This window comes from Salvelinus fontinalis, unplaced genomic scaffold (genome assembly GCF_029448725.1).
Source record: "Salvelinus fontinalis isolate EN_2023a unplaced genomic scaffold, ASM2944872v1 scaffold_0004, whole genome shotgun sequence".
In the NCBI taxonomy this organism is placed as follows: domain Eukaryota; kingdom Metazoa; phylum Chordata; class Actinopteri; order Salmoniformes; family Salmonidae; genus Salvelinus; species Salvelinus fontinalis.
Window position 1 is genome coordinate 1,608,644 of NW_026600213.1, and position 21,205 is coordinate 1,629,848.

General features: G+C 43.5%; 1 pseudogene; it reads left to right on the top strand.

Annotated features, from left to right (window-relative positions):
- The first annotated feature begins 9,290 nt into the window (after positions 1–9,290).
- The window catches only part of LOC129841956 (NACHT, LRR and PYD domains-containing protein 3-like), a 28,078-nt pseudogene continuing 16,163 nt past the window's right edge, over positions 9,291–21,205 (top strand).

A 21,205-nucleotide genomic window follows, 5' to 3' on the forward strand; every position in this document is an offset into this window, starting at 1 on the left:
TGAGGCAGGAGGTAGATTACTCAGCTGTTCTAGTGGTCTGAGGCAGGTGTTAGAGTACTCAGCTGTTCTAGTGGTCTGAGGCAGGTGGTAGATTACTCAGCTTTTCTAGTGGTCTGAGGCAGGTGTTAGATTACTCAGCTGTTCTAGTGGTCTGAGGCAGGTGTTAGATTACTCAGCTGTTCTAGTGGTCTGAGGCAGGAGGTAGATTACTCAGCTGTTCTAGTGGTCTGAGGCAGGAGGTAGATTACTCAGCTGTTCTAGTGGTCTGAGGCAGGAGGTAGATTAATCAGCTGTTCTAGTGGTCTGAGGCAGGAGGTAGATTACTCAGCTGTTCTAGTGGTCTGAGGCAGGTGTTAGATTACTCAGCTGTTCTAGTGGTCTGAGGCAGGTGTTAGATTACTCAGCTGTTCTAGTGGTCTGAGGCAGGTGTTAGATTACTCAGCTGTTCTAGTGGTCTGAGGCAGGAGGTAGATTATTCAGCTGTTCTAGTGGTCTGAGGCAGGAGGTAGATTACTCAGCTGTTCTAGTGGTCTGAGGCAGGAGGTAGATTACTCAGCTGTTCTAGTGGTCTGAGGCAGGTATTCGATTACTCAGCTGTTCTAGTGGTCTGATGCAGGTGTTAGATTACTCAGCTGTTCTAGTGGTCTGAGGCATGAGGTAGATTACTCAGCTGTTCTAGTGGTCTGAGGCAGGAGGTAGATTACTCAGCTGTTCTAGTGGTCTGATGCAGGAGGTAGATTACTCAGCTGTTCTAGTGGTCTGAAGCAGGTGTTAGATTACTCAGCTGTTCTAGTGGTCTGAGGCAGGTGTTAGATTACTCAGCTGTTCTAGTGGTCTGAGGCAGGTGTTAGATTACTCAGCTGTTCTAGTGGTCTGAGACAGGTGTTAGATTACTCAGCTGTTCTAGTGGTCTGAGACAGGTGTTAGATTACTCAGCTGTTCTCGTGGTCTGAGACAGGTGTTAGATTACTCAGCTGTTCTAGTGGTCTGAGGCAGGTGTTAGATTACTCAGCTGTTCTAGTGGTCTGAGACAGGTGTTAGATTACTCAGCTGTTCTAGTGGTCTGAGGCAGGTGTTAGATTACTCAGCTGTTCTAGTGGTCTGAGGCAGGTGTTAGATTACTCAGCTGTTATAGTGGTCTGAGGCAGGTGTTAGATTACTCAGCTGTTCTAGTGGTCTGAGGCAGGTGTTAGATTACTCAGCTGTTCTAGTGGTCTGAGACAGGTGTTAGATTACTCAGCTGTTCTCGTGGTCTGAGGCATGAGGTAGATTACTCAGCTGTTCTAGTGGTCTGAGGCAGGAGGTAGATTACTCAGCTGTTCTAGTGGTCTGAGGCAGGAGGTAGATTACTCAGCTGTTCTAGTGGTCTGAGGCAGGTGTTAGATTACTCAGCTGTTCTAGTGGTCTGAGGCAGGTGTTAGATTACTCAGCTGTTCTAGTGGTCTGAGGCAGGTGTTAGATTACTCAGCTGTTCTAGTGGTCTGAGACAGGTGTTAGATTACTCAGCTGTTCTAGTGGTCTGAGGCAGGTGTTAGATTACTCAGCTGTTCTAGTGGTCTGAGGCAAGTGTTAGATTACTCAGCTGTTCTAGTGGTCTGCGACAGGTGGTAGATTACTCAGCTGTTCTAGTGGTCTGAGGGAGGTGGTAGATTACTCAGCTGTTCTAGTGGTCTGAGGCAGGTGTTAGATTACTCAGCTGTTCTAGTGGTCTGAGACAGGTGTTAGATTACTCAGCTGTTCTAGTGGTCTGAGGCAGGTGTTAGATTACTCAGCTGTTCTAGTGGTCTGAGGCAGGAGGTAGATTACTCAGCTGTTCTAGTGGTCTGAGGCAGGAGGTCGATTACTCAGCTGTTCTAGTGGTCTGAGGCAGGTGTTAGATTACTCAGCTGTTCTAGTGGTCTGAGGCAGGTGTTAGATTACTCAGCTGTTCTAGTGGTCTGAGGCAGGTGTTAGATTACTCAGCTGTTCTAGTGGTCTGAGGCAGGAGGTAGATTACTCAGCTGTTCTAGTGGTCTGAGGCAGGAGGTAGATTACTCAGCTGTTCTAGTGGTCTGAGGCAGGAGGTAGATTACTCAGCTGTTCTAGTGGTCTGAGGCAGGTGTTAGATTACTCAGCTGTTCTAGTGTTCTGATGCAGGTGTTAGATTACTCAGCTGTTCTCGTGGTCTGAGGCATGAGGTAGATTACTCAGCTGTTCTAGTGGTCTGATGCAGGAGGTAGATTACTCAGCTGTTCTAGTGGTCTGAGGCAGGAGGTAGATTACTCAGCTGTTCTAGTGGTCTGAGGCAGGTGTTAGATTACTCAGCTGTTCTAGTGGTCTGAGGCAGGTGTTAGATTACTCAGCTGTTCTAGTGGTCTGAGGCAGGTGTTAGATTACTCAGCTGTTCTAGTGGTCTGAGACAGGTGTTAGATTACTCAGCTGTTCTAGTGGTCTGAGGCAGGTGTTAGATTACTCAGCTGTTCTAGTGGTCTGAGGCAAGTGTTAGATTACTCAGCTGTTCTAGTGGTCTGCGACAGGTGGTAGATTACTCAGCTGTTCTAGTGGTCTGAGGGAGGTGGTAGATTACTCAGCTGTTCTAGTGGTCTGAGGCAGGTGTTAGATTACTCAGCTGTTCTAGTGGTCTGAGACAGGTGTTAGATTACTCAGCTGTTCTAGTGGTCTGAGGCAGGTGTTAGATTACTCAGCTGTTCTAGTGGTCTGAGGCAGGAGGTAGATTACTCAGCTGTTCTAGTGGTCTGAGGCAGGAGGTAGATTACTCAGCTGTTCTAGTGGTCTGAGGCAGGTGTTAGATTACTCAGCTGTTCTAGTGGTCTGAGGCAGGTGTTAGATTACTCAGCTGTTCTAGTGGTCTGAGGCAGGTGTTAGATTACTCAGCTGTTCTAGTGGTCTGAGGCAGGAGGTAGATTACTCAGCTGTTCTAGTGGTCTGAGGCAGGAGGTAGATTACTCAGCTGTTCTAGTGGTCTGAGGCAGGAGGTAGATTACTCAGCTGTTCTAGTGGTCTGAGGCAGGTGTTAGATTACTCAGCTGTTCTAGTGGTCTGATGCAGGTGTTAGATTACTCAGCTGTTCTCGTGGTCTGAGGCATGAGGTAGATTACTCAGCTGTTCTAGTGGTCTGAGGCAGGAGGTAGATTACTCAGCTGTTCTAGTGGTCTGAGGCAGGAGGTAGATTACTCAGCTGTTCTAGTGGTCTGAGGCAGGTGTTAGATTACTCAGCTGTTCTAGTGGTCTGATGCAGGTGTTAGATTACTCAGCTGTTCTCGTGGTCTGAGGCATGAGGTAGATTACTCAGCTGTTCTAGTGGTCTGAGGCAGGAGGTAGATTACTCAGCTGTTCTAGTGGTCTGAGGCAGGAGGTAGATTACTGAGCTGTTCTAGTGGTCTGAGGCAGGAGGTAGATTACTCAGCTGCTCTAGTGGTCTGAGGCAGGAGGTAGATTACTCAGCTGTTCTAGTGGTCTGGGGCAGGTGTTAGATTACTCAGCTCTTCTAGTGGTCTGAGGCAGGTGTTAGATTACTCAGCTGTTCTAGTGGTCTGAGGCAGGTGGTAGATTACTCAGCTGTTCTAGTGGTCTGAGGGAGGTGTTAGATTACTCAGCTGTTCTAGTGGTCTGAGGCAGGTGTTAGATTACTCAGCTGTTCTAGTGGTCTGAGGCAGGTGTTAGATTACTCAGCTGTTCTAGTGGTCTGAGGCAGGTGTTAGAGTACTCAGCTGTTCTAGTGGTCTGAGGCAGGTGTTAGATTACTCAGCTGTTCTAGTGGTCTGAGGCAGGTGTTAGATTACTCAGCTTTTCTAGTGGTCTGAGGCAGGTGGTAGATTACTCAGCTGTTCTAGTGGTCTGAGGCAGGAGGTAGATTACTCAGCTGTTCTAGTGGTCTGAGGCAGGTGTTAGATTACTCAGCTGTTCTAGTGGTCTGAGGCAGGTGGTAGATTACTCAGCTGTTCTAGTGGTCTGAGGCAGGTGTTAGATTACTCAGCTTTTCTAGTGGTCTGAGGCAGGAGGTAGATTACTCAGCTGTTCTAGTGGTCTGAGGCAGGTGTTAGATTACTCAGCTGTTCTAGTGGTCTGAGGCAGGTGTTAGATTACTCAGCTGTTCTAGTGGTCTGAGGCAGGTGTTAGATTACTCAGCTGTTCTAGTGGTCTGAGGCAGGTGTTAGATTACTCAGCTGTTCTAGTGGTCTGAGACAGGTGTTAGATTACTCAGCTGTTCTAGTGGTCTGAGGCAGGTGTTAGATTACTCAGCTGTTCTAGTGGTCTGAGGCAGGAGGTAGATTACTCAGCTGTTCTAGTGGTCTGAGGCAGGAGGTAGATTACTCAGCTGTTCTAGTGGTCTGAGGCAGGTGTTAGATTACTCAGCTGTTCTAGTGGTCTGAGGCAGGTGTTAGATTACTCAGCTGTTCTAGTGGTCTGAGGCAGGTGTTAGATTACTCAGCTGTTCTAGTGGTCTGAGGCAGGAGGTAGATTACTCAGCTGTTCTAGTGGTCTGAGGCAGGAGGTAGATTACTCAGCTGTTCTAGTGGTCTGAGGCAGGAGGTAGATTACTCAGCTGTTCTAGTGGTCTGAGGCAGGTGTTAGATTACTCAGCTGTTCTAGTGGTCTGATGCAGGTGTTAGATTACTCAGCTGTTCTAGTGGTCTGAGGCATGAGGTAGATTACTCAGCTGTTCTAGTGGTCTGAGGCAGGAGTTAGATTACTCAGCTGTTCTAGTGGTCTGAGGCAGGAGGTAGATTACTGAGCTGTTCTAGTGGTCTGAGGCAGGAGGTAGATAACTCAGCTGCTCTAGTGGTCTGAGGCAGGAGGTAGATTACTCAGCTGTTCTAGTGGTCTGGGGCAGGTGTTAGATTACTCAGCTGTTCTAGTGGTCTGAGGCAGGTGTTAGATTACTCAGCTGTTCTAGTGGTCTGAGGCAGGTGGTAGATTACTCAGCTGTTCTAGTGGTCTGAGGGAGGTGTTAGATTACTCAGCTGTTCTAGTGGTCTGAGGCAGGTGTTAGATTACTCAGCTGTTCTAGTGGTCTGAGGCAGGTGTTAGATTACTCAGCTGTTCTAGTGGTCTGAGGCAGGAGGTAGATTACTCAGCTGTTCTAGTGGTCTGAGGGAGGTGGTAGATTACTCAGCTGTTCTAGTGGTCTGAGGCAGGTGGTAGATTACTCAGCTGTTCTAGTGGCCTGAGGCAGGTGGTAGATTACTCAGCTGTTCTAGTGGTCTGAGGCAGGTGTTAGATTACTCAGCTGTTCTAGTGGTCTGAGGCAGGTGTTAGATTACTCAGCTGTTCTAGTGGTCTGAGGCAGGTGTTAGATTACTCAGCTGTTCTAGTGGTCTGAGGCAGGAGGTAGATTACTCAGCTGTTCTAGTGGTCTGAGGCAGGAGGTAGATTACTCAGCTGTTCTAGTGGTCTGAGGCAGGAGGTAGATTACTCAGCTGTTCTAGTGCTCTGAGGCAGGAGGTAGATTACTCAGCTGTTCTAGTGGTCTGAGGCAGGAGGTAGATTACTCAGCTGTTCTAGTGGTCTGAGGCAGGAGGTAGATTACTCAGCTGTTCTAGTGGTCTAAGGCAGGAGGTAGATTACTCAGCTGTTCTAGTGCTCTGAGGCAGGAGGTAGATTACTCAGCTGTTCTAGTGGTCTGAGGCAGGAGGTAGATTACTCAGCTGTTCTAGTGGTCTGAGGCAGGTGTTAGATTACTCAGCTGTTCTAGTGGTCTGAGGCAGGTGTTAGATTACTCAGCTGTTCTACTGGTCTGAGGCAGGTGTTAGATTACTCAGCTGTTCTAGTGGTCTGAGGCAGGAGGTAGATTACTCAGCTGTTCTAGTGGTCTGAGGCAGGAGGTAGATTACTCAGCTGTTCTAGTGGTCTGAGGCAGGAGGTAGATTACTCAGCTGTTCTAGTGGTCTGAGGCAGGTGTTAGATTACTCAGCTGTTCTAGTGGTCTGAGGCAGGTGTTAGATTACTCAGCTGTTCTAGTGGTCTGAGGCATGAGGTAGATTACTCAGCTGTTCTAGTGGTCTGAGGCAGGACGTAGATTACTCAGCTGTTCTAGTGGTCTGAGGCAGGAGGTAGATTACTCAGCTGTTCTAGTGGTCTGAGGCAGGAGGTAGATTACTCAGCTGTTCTAGTGGTCTGAGGCAGGTGTTAGATTACTCAGCTGTTCTTGTGGTCTGAGGCAGGAGGTAGATTACTCAGCTGTTCTAGTGGTCTGGGGCAGGTGTTAGATTACTCAGCTGTTCAATTGGTCTGAGGCAGGTGTTAGATTACTCAGCTGTTCTAGTGGTCTGAGGCAGGTGTTAGATTACTCAGCTGTTCTAGTGGTCTGAGGCAGGTGTTAGATTACTCAGCTCTTCTAGTGGTCTGAGGCAGGTGGTAGATTACTCAGCTGTTCTAGTGGTCTGAGGCAGGTGTTAGATTACTCAGCTGTTCTAGTGCTCTGAGGCAGGAGGTAGATTACTCAGCTGTTCTAGTGGTCTGAGGCAGGAGGTAGATTACTCAGCTGTTCTAGTGGTCTGAGGCAGGTGTTAGATTACTCAGCTGTTCTAGTGGTCTGAGGCAGGTGTTAGATTACTCAGCTGTTCTAGTGGTCTGAGGCAGGTGTTAGATTACTCAGCTGTTCTAGTGGTCTGAGGCAGGTGTTAGATTACTCAGCTGTTCTAGTGGTCTGAGGCAGGAGGTAGATTACTCAGCTGTTCTAGTGGTCTGAGGCAGGAGGTAGATTACTCAGCTGTTCTAGTGGTCTGAGGCAGGTGTTAGATTACTCAGCTGTTCTAGTGGTCTGAGGCAGGTGTTAGATTACTCAGCTGTTCTAGTGGTCTGAGGCATGAGGTAGATTACTCAGCTGTTCTAGTGGTCTGAGGCAGGAGGTAGATTACTCAGCTGTTCTAGTGGTCTGAGGCAGGAGGTAGATTACTCAGCTGTTCTAGTGGTCTGAGGCAGGAGGTAGATTACTCAGCTGTTCTAATGGTCTGAGGCAGGTGTTAGATTACTCAGCTGTTCTTGTGGTCTGAGGCAGGAGGTAGATTACTCAGCTGTTCTAGTGGTCTGGGGCAGGTGTTAGATTACTCAGCTGTTCAATTGGTCTGAGGCAGGTGTTAGATTACTCAGCTGTTCTAGTGGTCTGAGGCAGGTGTTAGATTACTCAGCTGTTCTAGTGGTCTGAGGCAGGTGTTAGATTACTCAGCTCTTCTAGTGGTTTGAGGCAGGTGGTAGATTACTCAGCTGTTCTAGTGGTCTGAGGCAGGTGTTAGATTACTCAGCTGTTCTAGTGGTCTGAGGCAGGTGTTAGATTACTCAGCTGTTCTAGTGGTCTGAGGCAGGTGTTAGATTACTCAGCTGTTCTAGTGGTCTGAGGCAGGTGTTAGATTACTCAGCTGTTCTAGTTGTCTGAGGCAGGTGGTAGATTACTCAGCTGTTCTAGTGGTCTGAGGCAGGTGTTAGATTACTCAGCTGTTCTAGTGGTCTGAGGCAGGTGTTAGATTACTCAGCTGTTCTAGTGGTCTGAGGCAGGTGGTAGATTACTCAGCTGTTCTAGTGGTCTGAGGCAGGTTTTAGATTACTCAGCTGTTCTAGTGGTCTGAGGCAGGTGGTAGATTACTCAGCTGTTCTAGTGGTCTGAGGCAGGTGGTAGATTACTCAGCTGTTCTAGTGGTCGTAGGAGCATCGTTAAATCTCTGAGCTGTGGTCCAGAAGACTTCTTAACAGCTTCTACCCCAAAGCCATAAGACTCCTGAACAGGTAATCAAAGGGCTACCCAGACCCCTTTTTAACTCTGCTGCTACTCTCTGTTTATTATCTATGCATAGCCACTTTAACTCTACCTACATGTACATATTACCTCAATTACCTTGACTAACCGGTGCCCGAACCCATTGACTCTGTACCGGTACCCCCTGTATATAGCCTCGCTATTGCTATTTTACTGCTGCTGATTAATAATGTGTTACTTTTATTTTCTATTTTTTACTTATCTGTTTTTTACTCAACACTTTTTTTACTTCTTAAAGCATTGCTTGTAAGTAAGGCTTTCCCTGTAAGGTTTACACCTGTTGTATTTGGCGCATGTGACAAATAACATTTGATTTGATTTGATTTTTTAATTCCAGTACACATGATATTTTGCTACGGACACGTTTGATTTCTCGATCGGAAGTGGTATTATTTCAAATGCAGAATAAGTATTTATTTAGTATTTACAGATGCTCAAAAGGAGCAATTTGAAATGCATTCTGACTGTGCTCGTCCTTCAGCTTGATATGCCTGGTCTGAGGCTCACTACCGAGTTTGGAACTCAATAGTTACAACCGAGGACAGACGTGCTTCAGCCCTCAGCAGCCCCGCTCTGTGAGCTTGTGTGGCCTACCACTTTGCGCCTTAGCCGTTGTTTCTCCTAGATGTTTCAACTTCACAATAAAAGCATTTACAGTTGACTGGGGAATCTCTAGCAGGGCAGAAATGTGCTGAACTGACTTTGTGGAAAGGTGGCATCTTATGACGGTGCCACGTTGAAAGTCACTGAGATTTTCAGTAAGGTCATTCTACTGCTAATGTTTCCTATGGAGACTGCATGGCTGTGTGCTCGATTTTATACACCTGTCAGCAACAGGTGTGGCTGAAATAGCCAAATCCACAAATTTAAAGGGGTGTCCACATACTTTAGTTTTTTAAATTTAGTTTACTTAAAAAAAAAAACATTTTTTTTTTTAAGTAACCTTTATTTAACTAGGCAAGTCAGTTAATTAAGAACAAATTATTTATTACAATGACAGTCTACCGGGGAACAGTGGGTTAAGACCGAATCGAGCCGGTCGGTCACATTTCATTGTGTAAAAGACATATATATATTATTACTGTGTAAAACCTAGCAGTACTACTGATTTCTCTGAGAGTGAGACAGATATATATTATTACTGTATAAAACCTAGCAGTACTACTGATTTCTCTGAGAGTGAGGCAGATATATATTATTACTGTGTAAAACCTAGCAGTACTACTGATTTCTCTGAGAGTGAGGCAGATATATATTATTACTGTATAAAACCTAGCAGTACTACTGATTTCTCTGAGAGTGAGACAGATATATATTATTACTGTGTAAAACCTAGCAGTACTACTGATTTCTCTGAGAGTGAGGCATATATATATTATTACTGTGTAAAACCTAGCAGTACTACTGATTTCTCTAAAAGTGGGGCAGATATATATTATTACTGTATAAAACCTAGCAGTACTACTGATTTCTCTGAGAGTGAGGCATATATATATTTTTACTGTGTAAAACCTAGCAGTACTACTGATTTCTCTGAGAGTGAGGCAGATATATATTATTGCTGTGTAAAACCTAGCAGTACTACTGATTTCTCTGAGAATGAGGCAGATATATAGCATTTTGCAAAAAAACATGAATATTTGTCCTTCTGAAATGAAACCATCAAGTGATAGATTTTAAACAAATACATGTCTGTCATTGAACAACCCCATGCCATGATTAGATAGTGAAAAAACACCAATCTCTTTAAAAATGTAACAAAACAATAAAAGCTAATTTATGAACGTTTCTGAAAATGGATTTATAGCGTTTTGGAATGAAACTCTTCTTATGTTTCCCCATCTGAGCTCAGAGTAGATGAGAGATGTAATGTTTGTCTCTGTTGTGTTGAAGTCCAATCAAGCAGTAGAGACCAGCCTCCCCTGTACCCAGCTGTGTGTCCATGAAGAGTGACCAGTCTATGGGTCATCCTATACACTTTAGAGAGGGAGACTTTTCTACTGAACAAAGGTAAGAAGAACTCATGGGTCATGGTCAGTGAGTTAAACAACACTGTCTCTAGTCATTTCTCTCCCATTTTCCCATTTATTTTTGTTGTTTCATAATCCATAGGCTAATCCTTTTGTCCATTTTCATAGTACTAAAACAATATTAAACAACACAATATTCCCTCACGGTCTGTCTGTCTGTCTGTCTGTCTGTCTGTCTGTCTGTCTGTCTGTCTGTCTGTCTGTCTGTCTGTGTCTGTCTGTCTGTGTCTGTCTCTGTGTCTGTCTCTGTGTCTGTCTCTGTTTCTGTCTTGGTCTGTCTCTGTCTGTCTGTGTCTCTGTCTGTTTGTCTTTCTGTCTGTTTGTCTGTCTCTGTTTGTCTGTGTCTGTCTGTGTCTGTCTCTGTCTGTGTGTCTCTGTCTGTTTGTCTTTGTGTCTGTCTGTGTGTCTCTGTCTGTCTGTCTCCGTCTGTCTCTGTTTATGTCTCTGTCTCTGTCTGTGTCTGTCTGTGTCTGTCTGTCTGTCTCTGTCTGGCTGTCTGTTCGTACTAACTCATTCCCTTGATGAGGAGATGTAATCTCATGTTTCGTCCACAGAAACCAACAGGAGAGATCAGAGTCAGAGATTCTCAGTGGTCAGTCTTCCCAGAGTCATCAAACAGACCTGGCCTCCATATTCAGTGTATGTGGTCCTGTTATGTACATTTGTTTTTGTTTACCTCAAGTAAAGTTCATCTGTCAATCATTCATTAATGTGTTAATGAGAAAGCATTTTGTCTCTTGCTTAACTTATTTACTTAATTTATTTCAGTTGCTTGAAGAGAGAATTATGACTTTTGTGAAGAACGAGCTGAAGATGTTCAAGAGGATTCTTAGTCCAGAACTCCCAGAAGGCTTTGAGAGTCTGAAGCAGGATAAGGAAGTGGTGGATGCTGAAGATGAGAAACAGGAGAGCAGTGCCAGAGAGGGGGCTCTGAAGATCACACTGCACGTCCTGAGGAAAATGAACCAGAAGGAGCTTGCTGACTCACTGGAGAAATGTAAGATCTGTCTGCCTCATGTTGAATGCTGTTTTATAACATTTAAAAGCTGTAGCTAAAGTACAGCTAAAGTAGCTGTGTAACTCAATGATATTGTAGCAGCCTTAACTAGAGGTCGACCGATTATGATTTTTCAACGCAGATACCGATACCGATTATTGGACGACCAAAAAAGCCGATACAATTTTTTTAACATTTACTTGTAATAATGACAATTACAACAATACTGAATGAACACTTTTTTTTTTTTTTTTTAGGGGTGGATCAGCTTAGTATTGCGGAAAGAATGTTGCTTCCAATGTAATTGTCTGCATCATTTCCATTCCCCCATATTTTTTGGGGTAAATATATATATCCATACACGCATGCATACATATACACATATATACATACACATACCTATATAGACATACATACTTTTTTAAAGAATATGCCTTTATTATTATTCCCCGCGACCCTACCACCAATCCCCCAATTGGAGTAAACTAATAAACACTTCTGCTTTTACCTTCAATTTCTACATCTTATACCTATCTTACAGACACAGTCCACTTTACAATAGTTCTCTCTTATTTGTTCTTAGTCCTTCCTCTATTTCTGTTGTCCATCCAATTTTATTTCCACTTGTAACTGTGCTATTTCACCAAAGCTCCGCACCTATACACATTTCACAGATCCCGTATGCCCTATATTGTTTATCTTGTTATTAGTCCCACCCTTCAGCTCCACCCAACCCCTCCCATCTATCTTCCAACATCATCCATTTCGGATTTCTATTTGCCATACATTTCTCAACTGTGCTGTGATGCTTCACAAAAGACCTGAACCTTCCTATTCTCATAGCCTCCACAGATTGTAAATCAAAAATAAACATCTTTGCCAAAATAATTATTATATTATTGATTGATTGACTATGGCTTTTCAAATCCCCCAGTATTGCTATCTGTAGCGTTAGTTTTAGGCAAATGTTGCAATTCTTCAGCCATTCCTGGACCTGTGACCAAAAACGAGCTACATATGGACAATACCAAAATAAATGATCTAATGACTCTGCCTCCTCACAACAGAATCTGCAGAGCTGGGAAGATTGTATACCCCATATATATAACATTCTATTAGTTGCAAGAATTTTGTACAGTAATTTATATTGGAAAATTCGAAGTTTTGAATCCGGCGTTGTTTTGCGTATCAATTCATAAACCTTGTGCCATGGAATGGGTACATCGAAAATCTCTTCCCAACTATTTTGCAATTTATATGGCACAGCTGTTAGTTTTTTGGTCCTTAAATGAAATTGGTATATGTTTTTATTTATCACACTTTTCTTTAACCATGAACACTGAATGAACACTTATTTTAACTTAATATAATACATCAATAAAATCAATCTTGCCTCATGTTCAATTTGGTTGAAATAATGCAAAAACAAAGTGTTGGAGAAGAAAGTAAAAGTGCAATATGTGCCATGTAAGAAAGCTAACGTTTAAGTTCCTTGCTCAGAACATGAGAACATATGAAAGCTGGTGGTTCCTTTTAACATGAGTCTTCAATATTCCCAGGTAAGAAGTTTTAGGTTGTAGTTATTATAGGAATTATAGGACTATTTCCCTCTATACCATTTGTATTTCATTAACCTTTGACTATTGGATGTTCTTATAGGCACTTTAGTATTGCCAGTGTAACAGTATAGCTTCCGTCCCTCTCCTCGCTCCTCCCTGGGCTCGAACCAGGAACACAACGGCAACAGCCACCCTCGAAGCAGCGTTACCCATGCTGAGCAAGGGGAACAACCACTCCAAGGCTCAGAGCGAGTGACGTTTGAAACGCTATTAGCGCGTGTTAACTAGCCAGCCATTTCACTTCGCTGTTTGAATGAATGTTTACGCGCCTGCTTCTGCCTACCACCGCTCAGTCAGATACTTAGAGACTTGTATGCTTGTCAGAATATATATATTATCTAGCAGGACACGCTAGATAATATCTAGTAATATCATCAACCATGTGTAGTTAACTAGTGATTATGATTGATTGTTTTTTATAAGATAAGTTTAATGCTAGCTAGCAACTTACCTTGGCTTACTGCATTCGCGTAACAGGCAGTCTCCTTGTGGAGTGCAATGAGAGAGAGGCAGGTCGTTATTGCGTTGGACTAGTTAACCTGACGGTTGCAATATTGGATCCCCCGAGCTGACAAGGTGAAAATCTGTCATTCTGCCCCTGAACGAGGCAGTTAACCCACCGTTCCTAGGCCGTCATTGAAAATAAGAATGTGTTCTTAACTGACTTGCTAAATAAAGGTGTAAAAATAAAAAATCTGCAAAATCGGTGTCCAAAAATACCGATTTCCGATTGTTATGAAAACTTGAAATCGGCCCTAATTAATCGGCCATTCCGATTAATCGGTCGACCTCTAGCCTTAACACAACACCTAGTGACCTCATCAAGTAGCAGCAGGGATGTGTTGTGGTGATTAATTTAGAGAGAGAGACAACATTAATAATACCATCAATAATACCAATAATAATATAATCAGTCACACCAGTCTGTAATGCATTATGAAAACATTTACACATTTATAGTCAGTTAATAGAATAAATTATTATAATGTAAAACGTTATAACCGTCTTACAATACTGTAGTCATTAAAACAGATGTAATATTAATATCCTCTGTGTTATTTCTTCATTCAGATGAGCTTGCTGTGATTTGCCAACGTGAACTCAAATCTAATCTAAAGAAGAAGTTTCAATGTGTATTTGAGGGGATCGCTAAACAAGGAAACCCAACACTTCTCAATAAGATCTACACAGAGCTCTACATCACAGAGGGTGGAACAGGAGAGGTCAATAATGAACATGAGCTGAGACAGATTGAGACAACAACCAGGAAACAAGCAAGACCAGAGACTGCAATCAAATGTAACGACATCTTCAAACCCTTAACTGGACAAGACAAACGTATCAGAACTGTGCTGACAAAGGGAGTCGCTGGCATTGGAAAAACAGTCTCTGTGCAGAAGTTCATTCTGGACTGGGCTGAAGGAAAAGCAAATCAGGATGTCCAATTTGTATTTTCATTCCCTTTCCGGGAGCTGAATTTGATGAAAGAGGACAAACACACTTTCATTGAACTTCTCAATCACTTCTCAAAGGAAACCAAACAATCAAGAATCTCCATCTACAACAAGTACAAAGTTCTGTTCATCTTTGATGGTCTGGATGAGTGCCGACTGCCCCTAGACTTCCAGAAGAACAAGATCTGTTGGGACGTCACAGAGTCAACCTCAGTGGATGTTCTGCTGACAAATCTCATCAAGGGAAATCTGCTTCCCTCTGCTCTCCTCTGGATTACTACCCGACCTGCAGCAGCCAATAAGATCCCTTCAGGGTGTGTTGACCAGGTGACAGAGGTACGAGGGTTCAATGACCCACAGAAGGAGGAGTACTTCAGGAAGAGATTCAGTGATGAGGACCTGGCCAGCAGAATCATCTCACACATAAAGACATCAAGGACCCTCCACATCATGTGCCACATTCCAGTCTTCTGTTGGATTTCTGCAACAGTCCTTGAACACATGCTGAAACATAAGAGAGAAGAGATGCCCAAGACTCTGACTGAGATGTACACACACCTTGTGGTGTTTCATACCAAACAGAAGAATGAAAAGTATCTTGGGAAAGAAGAGACAGGTCCACACTGGAATAAAGAGAGCATTCTGTCACTGGGAAAACTGGCTTTTCAGCAGCTTGTGAAGGGCAATCTGATTTTCTATGAAGAAGACCTGAAAGAGGCTGGCGTTGATGTCAGTGAAGCCTCAGTGTACTCAGGATTGTGCACACAGCTCTTTAAAGAGGAATGTGGGCTGTACCAGGACAAGGTGTACTGCTTTGTTCATCTGAGCATTCAGGAGTTTCTGGCTGCTGTATATGTGTTCCTCTCATTCATCGACAACAATGAGAATCTAATGGATGATCCTCAATCAATGTTCAGATACTTTTTGTCGCTTTTCAGAAACAAGGTTGAAGTTACTGAAGTTACTTTCTACAAGAGTGCTGTGGATAAAGCCTTACAAAGTGAGACGGGAAACCTGGACCTTTTCCTCCGCTTTCTTCTGGGCCTCTCACTGGAGTCCAATCAGAAGCACTTACGAGGTCTACTGACAAAGACAAGAATCAGCTCACAGAGCCATGAAGAAACAGTCAAGTACATCAAGAAGAAGATCAGGGAGAATCCCTCTCCAGAGAGGAGCATCAATCTGTTCCACTGTCTGAATGAACTGAATGACCATTCTCTAGTGGAGGAGATCCAAAGATACCTGAGATCAGGAAGTCTCTCAAAACCCAAACTGTCACCTGCACAGTGGTCAGCTCTGGTCTTTGTGTTGCTGACTTCAGAAAAGGAGCTGGATGTGTTTGACCTGAAGAAATACTCCAGATCAGAGGAAGGTCTTCTGAGGCTGCTGCCAGTGGTCAAAGCCTCCAGAGCTGTTCTGTGAGTAAATAAAAATGACATATAAGAACTAATCATCAGGAAGAAATATCCAGTTTAGACAAAATAATGTACATAATCCTTATAGAATTTTATGTTGAAAAACATATTGAATAAATGCATTGATGTTTACATTAGTATAACAAAATGACCGTACAATTCTAGGAGACAGAAGATGAATCTATATGTTGTTTGGGAGAATTAACTAAATGCATCTGCCATTGTCCTTCTACACTACTCATTAAATTAACAGTGTGTTTGTGAAGTCATGATGATCTCTTTGTCAGGCTGTCAGGCTGTGGAGTCACAGAGGAAGGCTGTGCTTCTCTGGTCTCAGCTCTGGAGTCAAACCCCTCACACCTGAGAGAGCTGGATCTGAGTAACAATGACCTGAAGGATTCAGGAGTGAAGCTGCTCTCTGCTGGACTGGGGAATCCCCACTGTAAACTGGAGACTCTGAGGTCAGTATTCCTGTAGTTGGTCAACAAGTGATAACTGTTCACCAGATCCACATGTGTTTACCAGACACACATAGTCCACACCATATGTGTTTGGACAGTGAAGCTTACAGTTTTACATTTGGTGGTATGCTCCAGCATTTTGGATTTGAGGTGTTTCGTATTAGATGACAGTACAGAATGTCACCTTTCACATACATATTTATGTTTGTACAAAATGTTTCCTATTTTTTTTGCCTTACAACCTGTAATTAAAAAAGATTTTTGGGGGGTTTGTATCAGTTGATTTACACAACATGCCTACCACTTTGAAGATGCAAAATATTTTTTATTGTTAAACAACCAATAAATAAAAAAAGAAAAGAACTTGTGTGCATTCCAAGACATTTACATTTTTCCCCTTAAACCACTCAAGTGTTGCTTTAGTAGTCTCAAAATCTCTGGAAGACTGAAACAGGTTTCCCTCAAGAATTTCCCTGTATTCAGCACCATCCATCATTCCTTCAATTCTAACCAGTTTCCCAGTCCCTGTCGATGGAAAAACATCCCCACAGCATGATGCTGCCACCACCATGCTTCACTGTGGGGATGGTGTTCTCAGGGTGATGAGAGGTGTTGGGTTTGCGCCAGACATAGCGTTTTCCTTGATGGCCATAAAGCTCGATTTTAGTCTCATCTGACCAGAGTACCTTCTTCCATATGTTTGGGGAGTCTCCCACATGCCTTTTGGCGAACGCTAAACGTGTTTGCTTATTTTTTTCTTTAAAGCAATGTATTTCTTTCTGGCCACACTTCCGTAAAGCCCAGCTCTGTGGAGTGTACGGCTTAAAGTGGTCCTATGGACAGATACTCCAATCTCCGCTGTGGAGCTTTGCAGCTCCTTCAGGGTTATCTTTGGTCTCTTTGTTGCCTCTCTGATTAATGCCCTCCTTGCCTGGTCTGTGAGTTTTGGTGGGCGACCTTCTCTTGGCAGGTTTGTTGTGGTGCCATATTCTTTCAATTTTTTAATAATGGATTTAATGGTGCTCCGTGGGATTTTCAAAGTTTCAGATATTTTTTTATAACCCAACCCTGATCTGTACTTCTCCTCAACTTTGTCCCTGACCTGTTTGGAGAGCTCCTTGGTTTTCATGGTGCCGCTTGCTTGGTGTTGTCCCTTGCTTAGTGGAGTTGTAGACTGGGGCCTTGCAGAACAGGTGTATATATACTGAGATCATGTGACAGATCATGTCACACTTAGATTGCACACAGGTGGACTTTATTTAACTAATTATGTGACTTCTGAAGGTAATTGGTTGCACCAGATATTATTTAGGGGCTTCATAGCAAAGGGGGTGAATACATATGAACGCACCAGTTTTCTGTTTTTAATTAAATTTTTTAAAATTTCTCTTGACCAATTTGGACTATTTTGTGTTTGTCCATTACATGAAATCCAAAAATAATCTATTTAAATGACATGTTGTAATGCAACAAAATAGGAACAACACCAAGGGGGATGAATACCTCTGCAAGGCACTGTAGTCTACCATTTGAAGAAGTCTTCATTATTTGGACATATTCACATATATTGGTAATGGTGAGAGGTTAGCATGTTTTGTTGTAGCCTCTGTTATTGATAATGTTGAGAGGTTAGCATGTTTTGTTGTAGCCTCTGTTATTGGTAATGGTGAGAGGTTAGCATGTTTTGTTGTAGTCTCTGTTATTGGTAATGGTGAGAGGTTAGCATGTTTTGTTGTAGTCTCTGTTATTTGTAATGGTGAGAGGTTAGCATGTTTTGTTGTAGCCTCTGTTATTGGTAGTTTGGAGAGGTTAGCATGTGTTGTTGTAGCCTCTGTTATTGGTAATGGTGAGAGGTTAGCATGTTTTGTTGTAGCCTCTGTTATTGGTAATGGTGAGAGGTTAGCATGTTTTGTTGTAGCCTCTGTTATTGGTAATGGTGAGAGATTAGTATGTTTTGTTGTAGCCTCTGTTATTGGTAATGGTGAGAGGTTAGCATGTTCTGTTGTAGCCTCTGTTATTGGTAATGCTGAGAGGTTAGCATGTTTTGTTGTAGCCTCTGTTATTGGTAATGGTGAGAGGTTAGCATGTTTTGTTGTAGTCTCTTATTGGTAATGGTGAGAGGTTAGCATGTTTTGTTGTAGCGTCTAACTTTCTCACTCATATTATTTTTAATTATTTTTATTTCACCTTTATTTAACCAGGTAGGCTAGTTGAGAACAAATTCTCATTTGCAACTGTGACCTGGCCAAGATAAAGCATAGCAATTCGACACATACAACAACACAGAGTTACACATGGAATAAACAAAACATGGTCAATAATACAGTCGAACAAAAGAAAACAAAAAGTCTATATACAGTGAGTGCAAATGAGGTAAGATAAGGGAGTTAAGGCAATAAATAGGCCATGGTGGCGAAGTAATTACATTATAGCAATTAAACACTGGAATGGTAGATGTACAGAAGATGAATGTGCAAGTAGAGAAACTGGGGTAAAAAGGAGCAAGATAAATAAATAAATACAGTATGGGGATGAGGTATATAGATGGGCTATTTACAGATGGGCTATATACAGGTGCAGTGATCTGTGAGCTGCTCTGACAGCTGGTGTTTAAAGCTAGTGAGGGAGATAAGAGTCTCCAGCTTAAGAGATTTTTGCAGTTTGTTCCAGTCATTGGCAGCAGAGAACTGGAAGGAGAGGCGGCCAAATGAGGAATTGGCTTTGGGGGTGACCAGTGAAAAACACCTGCTGGAGCGCGTGCTACGAGTGGGTGCTGCTATGGTGACCAGTGAGCTGAGATAAGGCGGGGCTTTACCTAGCAGAGACTTGTAGATGACCTGGAGCCAGATGGTTTGGCAACGAGTATGAAGCGATGGCCAGCCAACGAGAGCGTACATGTCGCAGTGGTGGGTAACTATATGGGGCTTTGGTGACAAAACGGATGGCACTGTGATAAACTGCATCCAATTTGTTGAGTAGAGTGTTGGAGGCTATTTTATAGATGACATTGCTGAAGTCGAGGATCGGTAGGATGGTCAGTTTTACGAGGGTATGTTTGGCTGCATGAGTGAAGGATGCTTTGTTGCGAAATAGGAAGCCGATTCTAGATTTAATTTTTGGATTGGAGATGCTTAATGTGAGTCTGGAAGGAGAGTTTACAGTCTAACCAAAAACCTAGGTATTTGTAGTTGTCCACATATTCTAAATCAGAGCCGTCCAGAGTAGTGATGCTGGACGGTCGGGCGGGTGTGGGCAGTGATCAGTTGGCCAGAAGTATACAGAATGGTGTCGTCTGCGTAGAGGTGGATCAGAGAATCACCAGCAGCAAGAGCGACATCATTGATGTATACAGAGAAGAGAGTCGGCCCGAGAATTGATCCCTGTGGCACCCCCATAGAGACTGCAAGAGTTCCAGACAACAGGTACTCCGATTTGACACACTGAACTCTATCAGAGATGTAGTTGGTGAACCAAGCGAGGCAATCATTTGAGAAACCAAGGCTGTTGAGTCTGCCAATAAGAATGTGGTGATTGACAGAGTCGAAAGCCTTGGCCAGGTCGATGAATACGGCTGCACAGTAATGTCTCTTATCGATGGCGGTTATGATATCGTTTAGGACCTTGAGCGTGGCTGAGGTGCCCCCATGACCAGCTCTGAAACCAGATTGCATAGCGGAAAAGGTACGGTGAAATTCGAAGTGGTCTGTGATCTGTTTATTAACTTGGCTTTCGAAGACCTTAGAAAGGCAGGGCAGGATAGATATAGGTCTGTAGCAATTTGGGTCTAGAGTGTCCCCCCCGTTGAAGACGGGGATGACTGCGGCAGCTTTCAAATCTTTGGGAATCTCAGACGATACGAAAGAGAGGTTGAACAGGCTAGTAATTGTGGTTGCAACAATTTCAGCAGATCATTTTAGAAAGAGAGGGTCCAGATTGTCTCGCCCGGCTGATTTGTAGGGGTCCAGGTTTTGCAGTTCTTTAAGAACATCAGCTATCTGGATTTGGGTGAAGGAGAAATAGGGGAGGCTTGGGCGAGTTGCTGTGGGGAGTGCAGGGCTGTTGACCGGGGTAGGGTTAGCCAGGTGGAAAGCATGGCCAGCCGTAGAAAAATGATTGTTGAAATTCTCAATTATAGTGAATTTATCTTGGTGACAGTGTTTCCTAGCCTCAGTGCAGTGGGCAGCTGGGAGGAGGTGCTCTTATTCTCCATGGACTTTACAGTGTCCCAGAACTTTTTTGAGTTTGTGCTACAGGATGCAAATTTCTGCTTGAAAAAGCTATCCTTAGCTTTCCTAACTGCCTCTGTATATTTGTTCCTGACTTCCCTGAAAAGTTGCATATCACGGGGGCTATTCGATGCTAATGCAGAACGCCACAAGATGTTTTTGTGCTGGTTAAGGGCAGTCAGGTCTGGAGAGAACCAAGGGCTATATCTGTTCCTGGTTCTAAATTTTTTGAAAGGGGCATGCTTATTTAAGATGGTGAGGAAGGCACTTTTAAAGAATGACCAGGCATCCTCTACTGACAGGATGGGGTCAATATCCTTCCAGGATACCCGGGCCAGGTCGATTAGGAAGGCCTGCTCGCTGAAGTGTTTTAGGGAGCGTTTGATAGTGATGAGGGGTGGTCGTTTGACCGCAGACCCGTTACGGATGCAGGTAATGAGGCAGTGATCGCTGAGATCTTGGTTGAAAACAGCAGAGGTGTATTTGGAGGGCAAGTTGGTTAGGATGATATCGTTGAGGGTGCCCGTGTTTACGGATTTGGGGTTGTACCTGGTGGGTTCATTGACAATTTTGAGAGATTGAGGGCATCAAACTTAGATTGTAGGGTGGCCGGGGTGTTAAGCATGTCCCATTTTAGGTCACCTAGCAGCACGAGCTGTGAAGATAGATGGGGGGCAATCAGTTCACATATGGTGTCCAGGGCACAGCTGGGGACAGAGGGTGGTCTATAGCAAGCGGCGACGGTGAGAGACTTGTTTCTGGAAAGGTGGATTTTTAAAAGTAGAAGCTCGAATTGTTTGGGTACAGACCTGGATAGTAGGACAGAACTCTGCAGGCTATCTCTACAGTAGATTGCAACTCCACCCCCTTTGGCAGTTCTATCTTTAAACAGATTCAGATCTGATTAAACCAACTCTTAGTTTCCTGATTCAGATCTGTTCAAACCAACTCCTAGTTTCCTGATTCAGATCTGTTTAAACCAACTCTTAGTTTCCTGATTCAGATCTGTTCAAACCAACTCCTAGTTTCCTGATTCAGATCTGTTTAAACCAACTCTTAGTTTCCTGATTCAGATCTGTTCAAACCAACTCTTAGTTTCCTGATTCAGATCTGTTCAAACCAACTCTTTGTGTCCTGATTCAGATCTGTTTAAACCAACTCTTAGTTTCCTGATTCAGATCTGTTCAAACCAACTCTTAGTGTTATTATTCATTATTTATTTATGATTTGTATTAATCAAGGCCTAATCA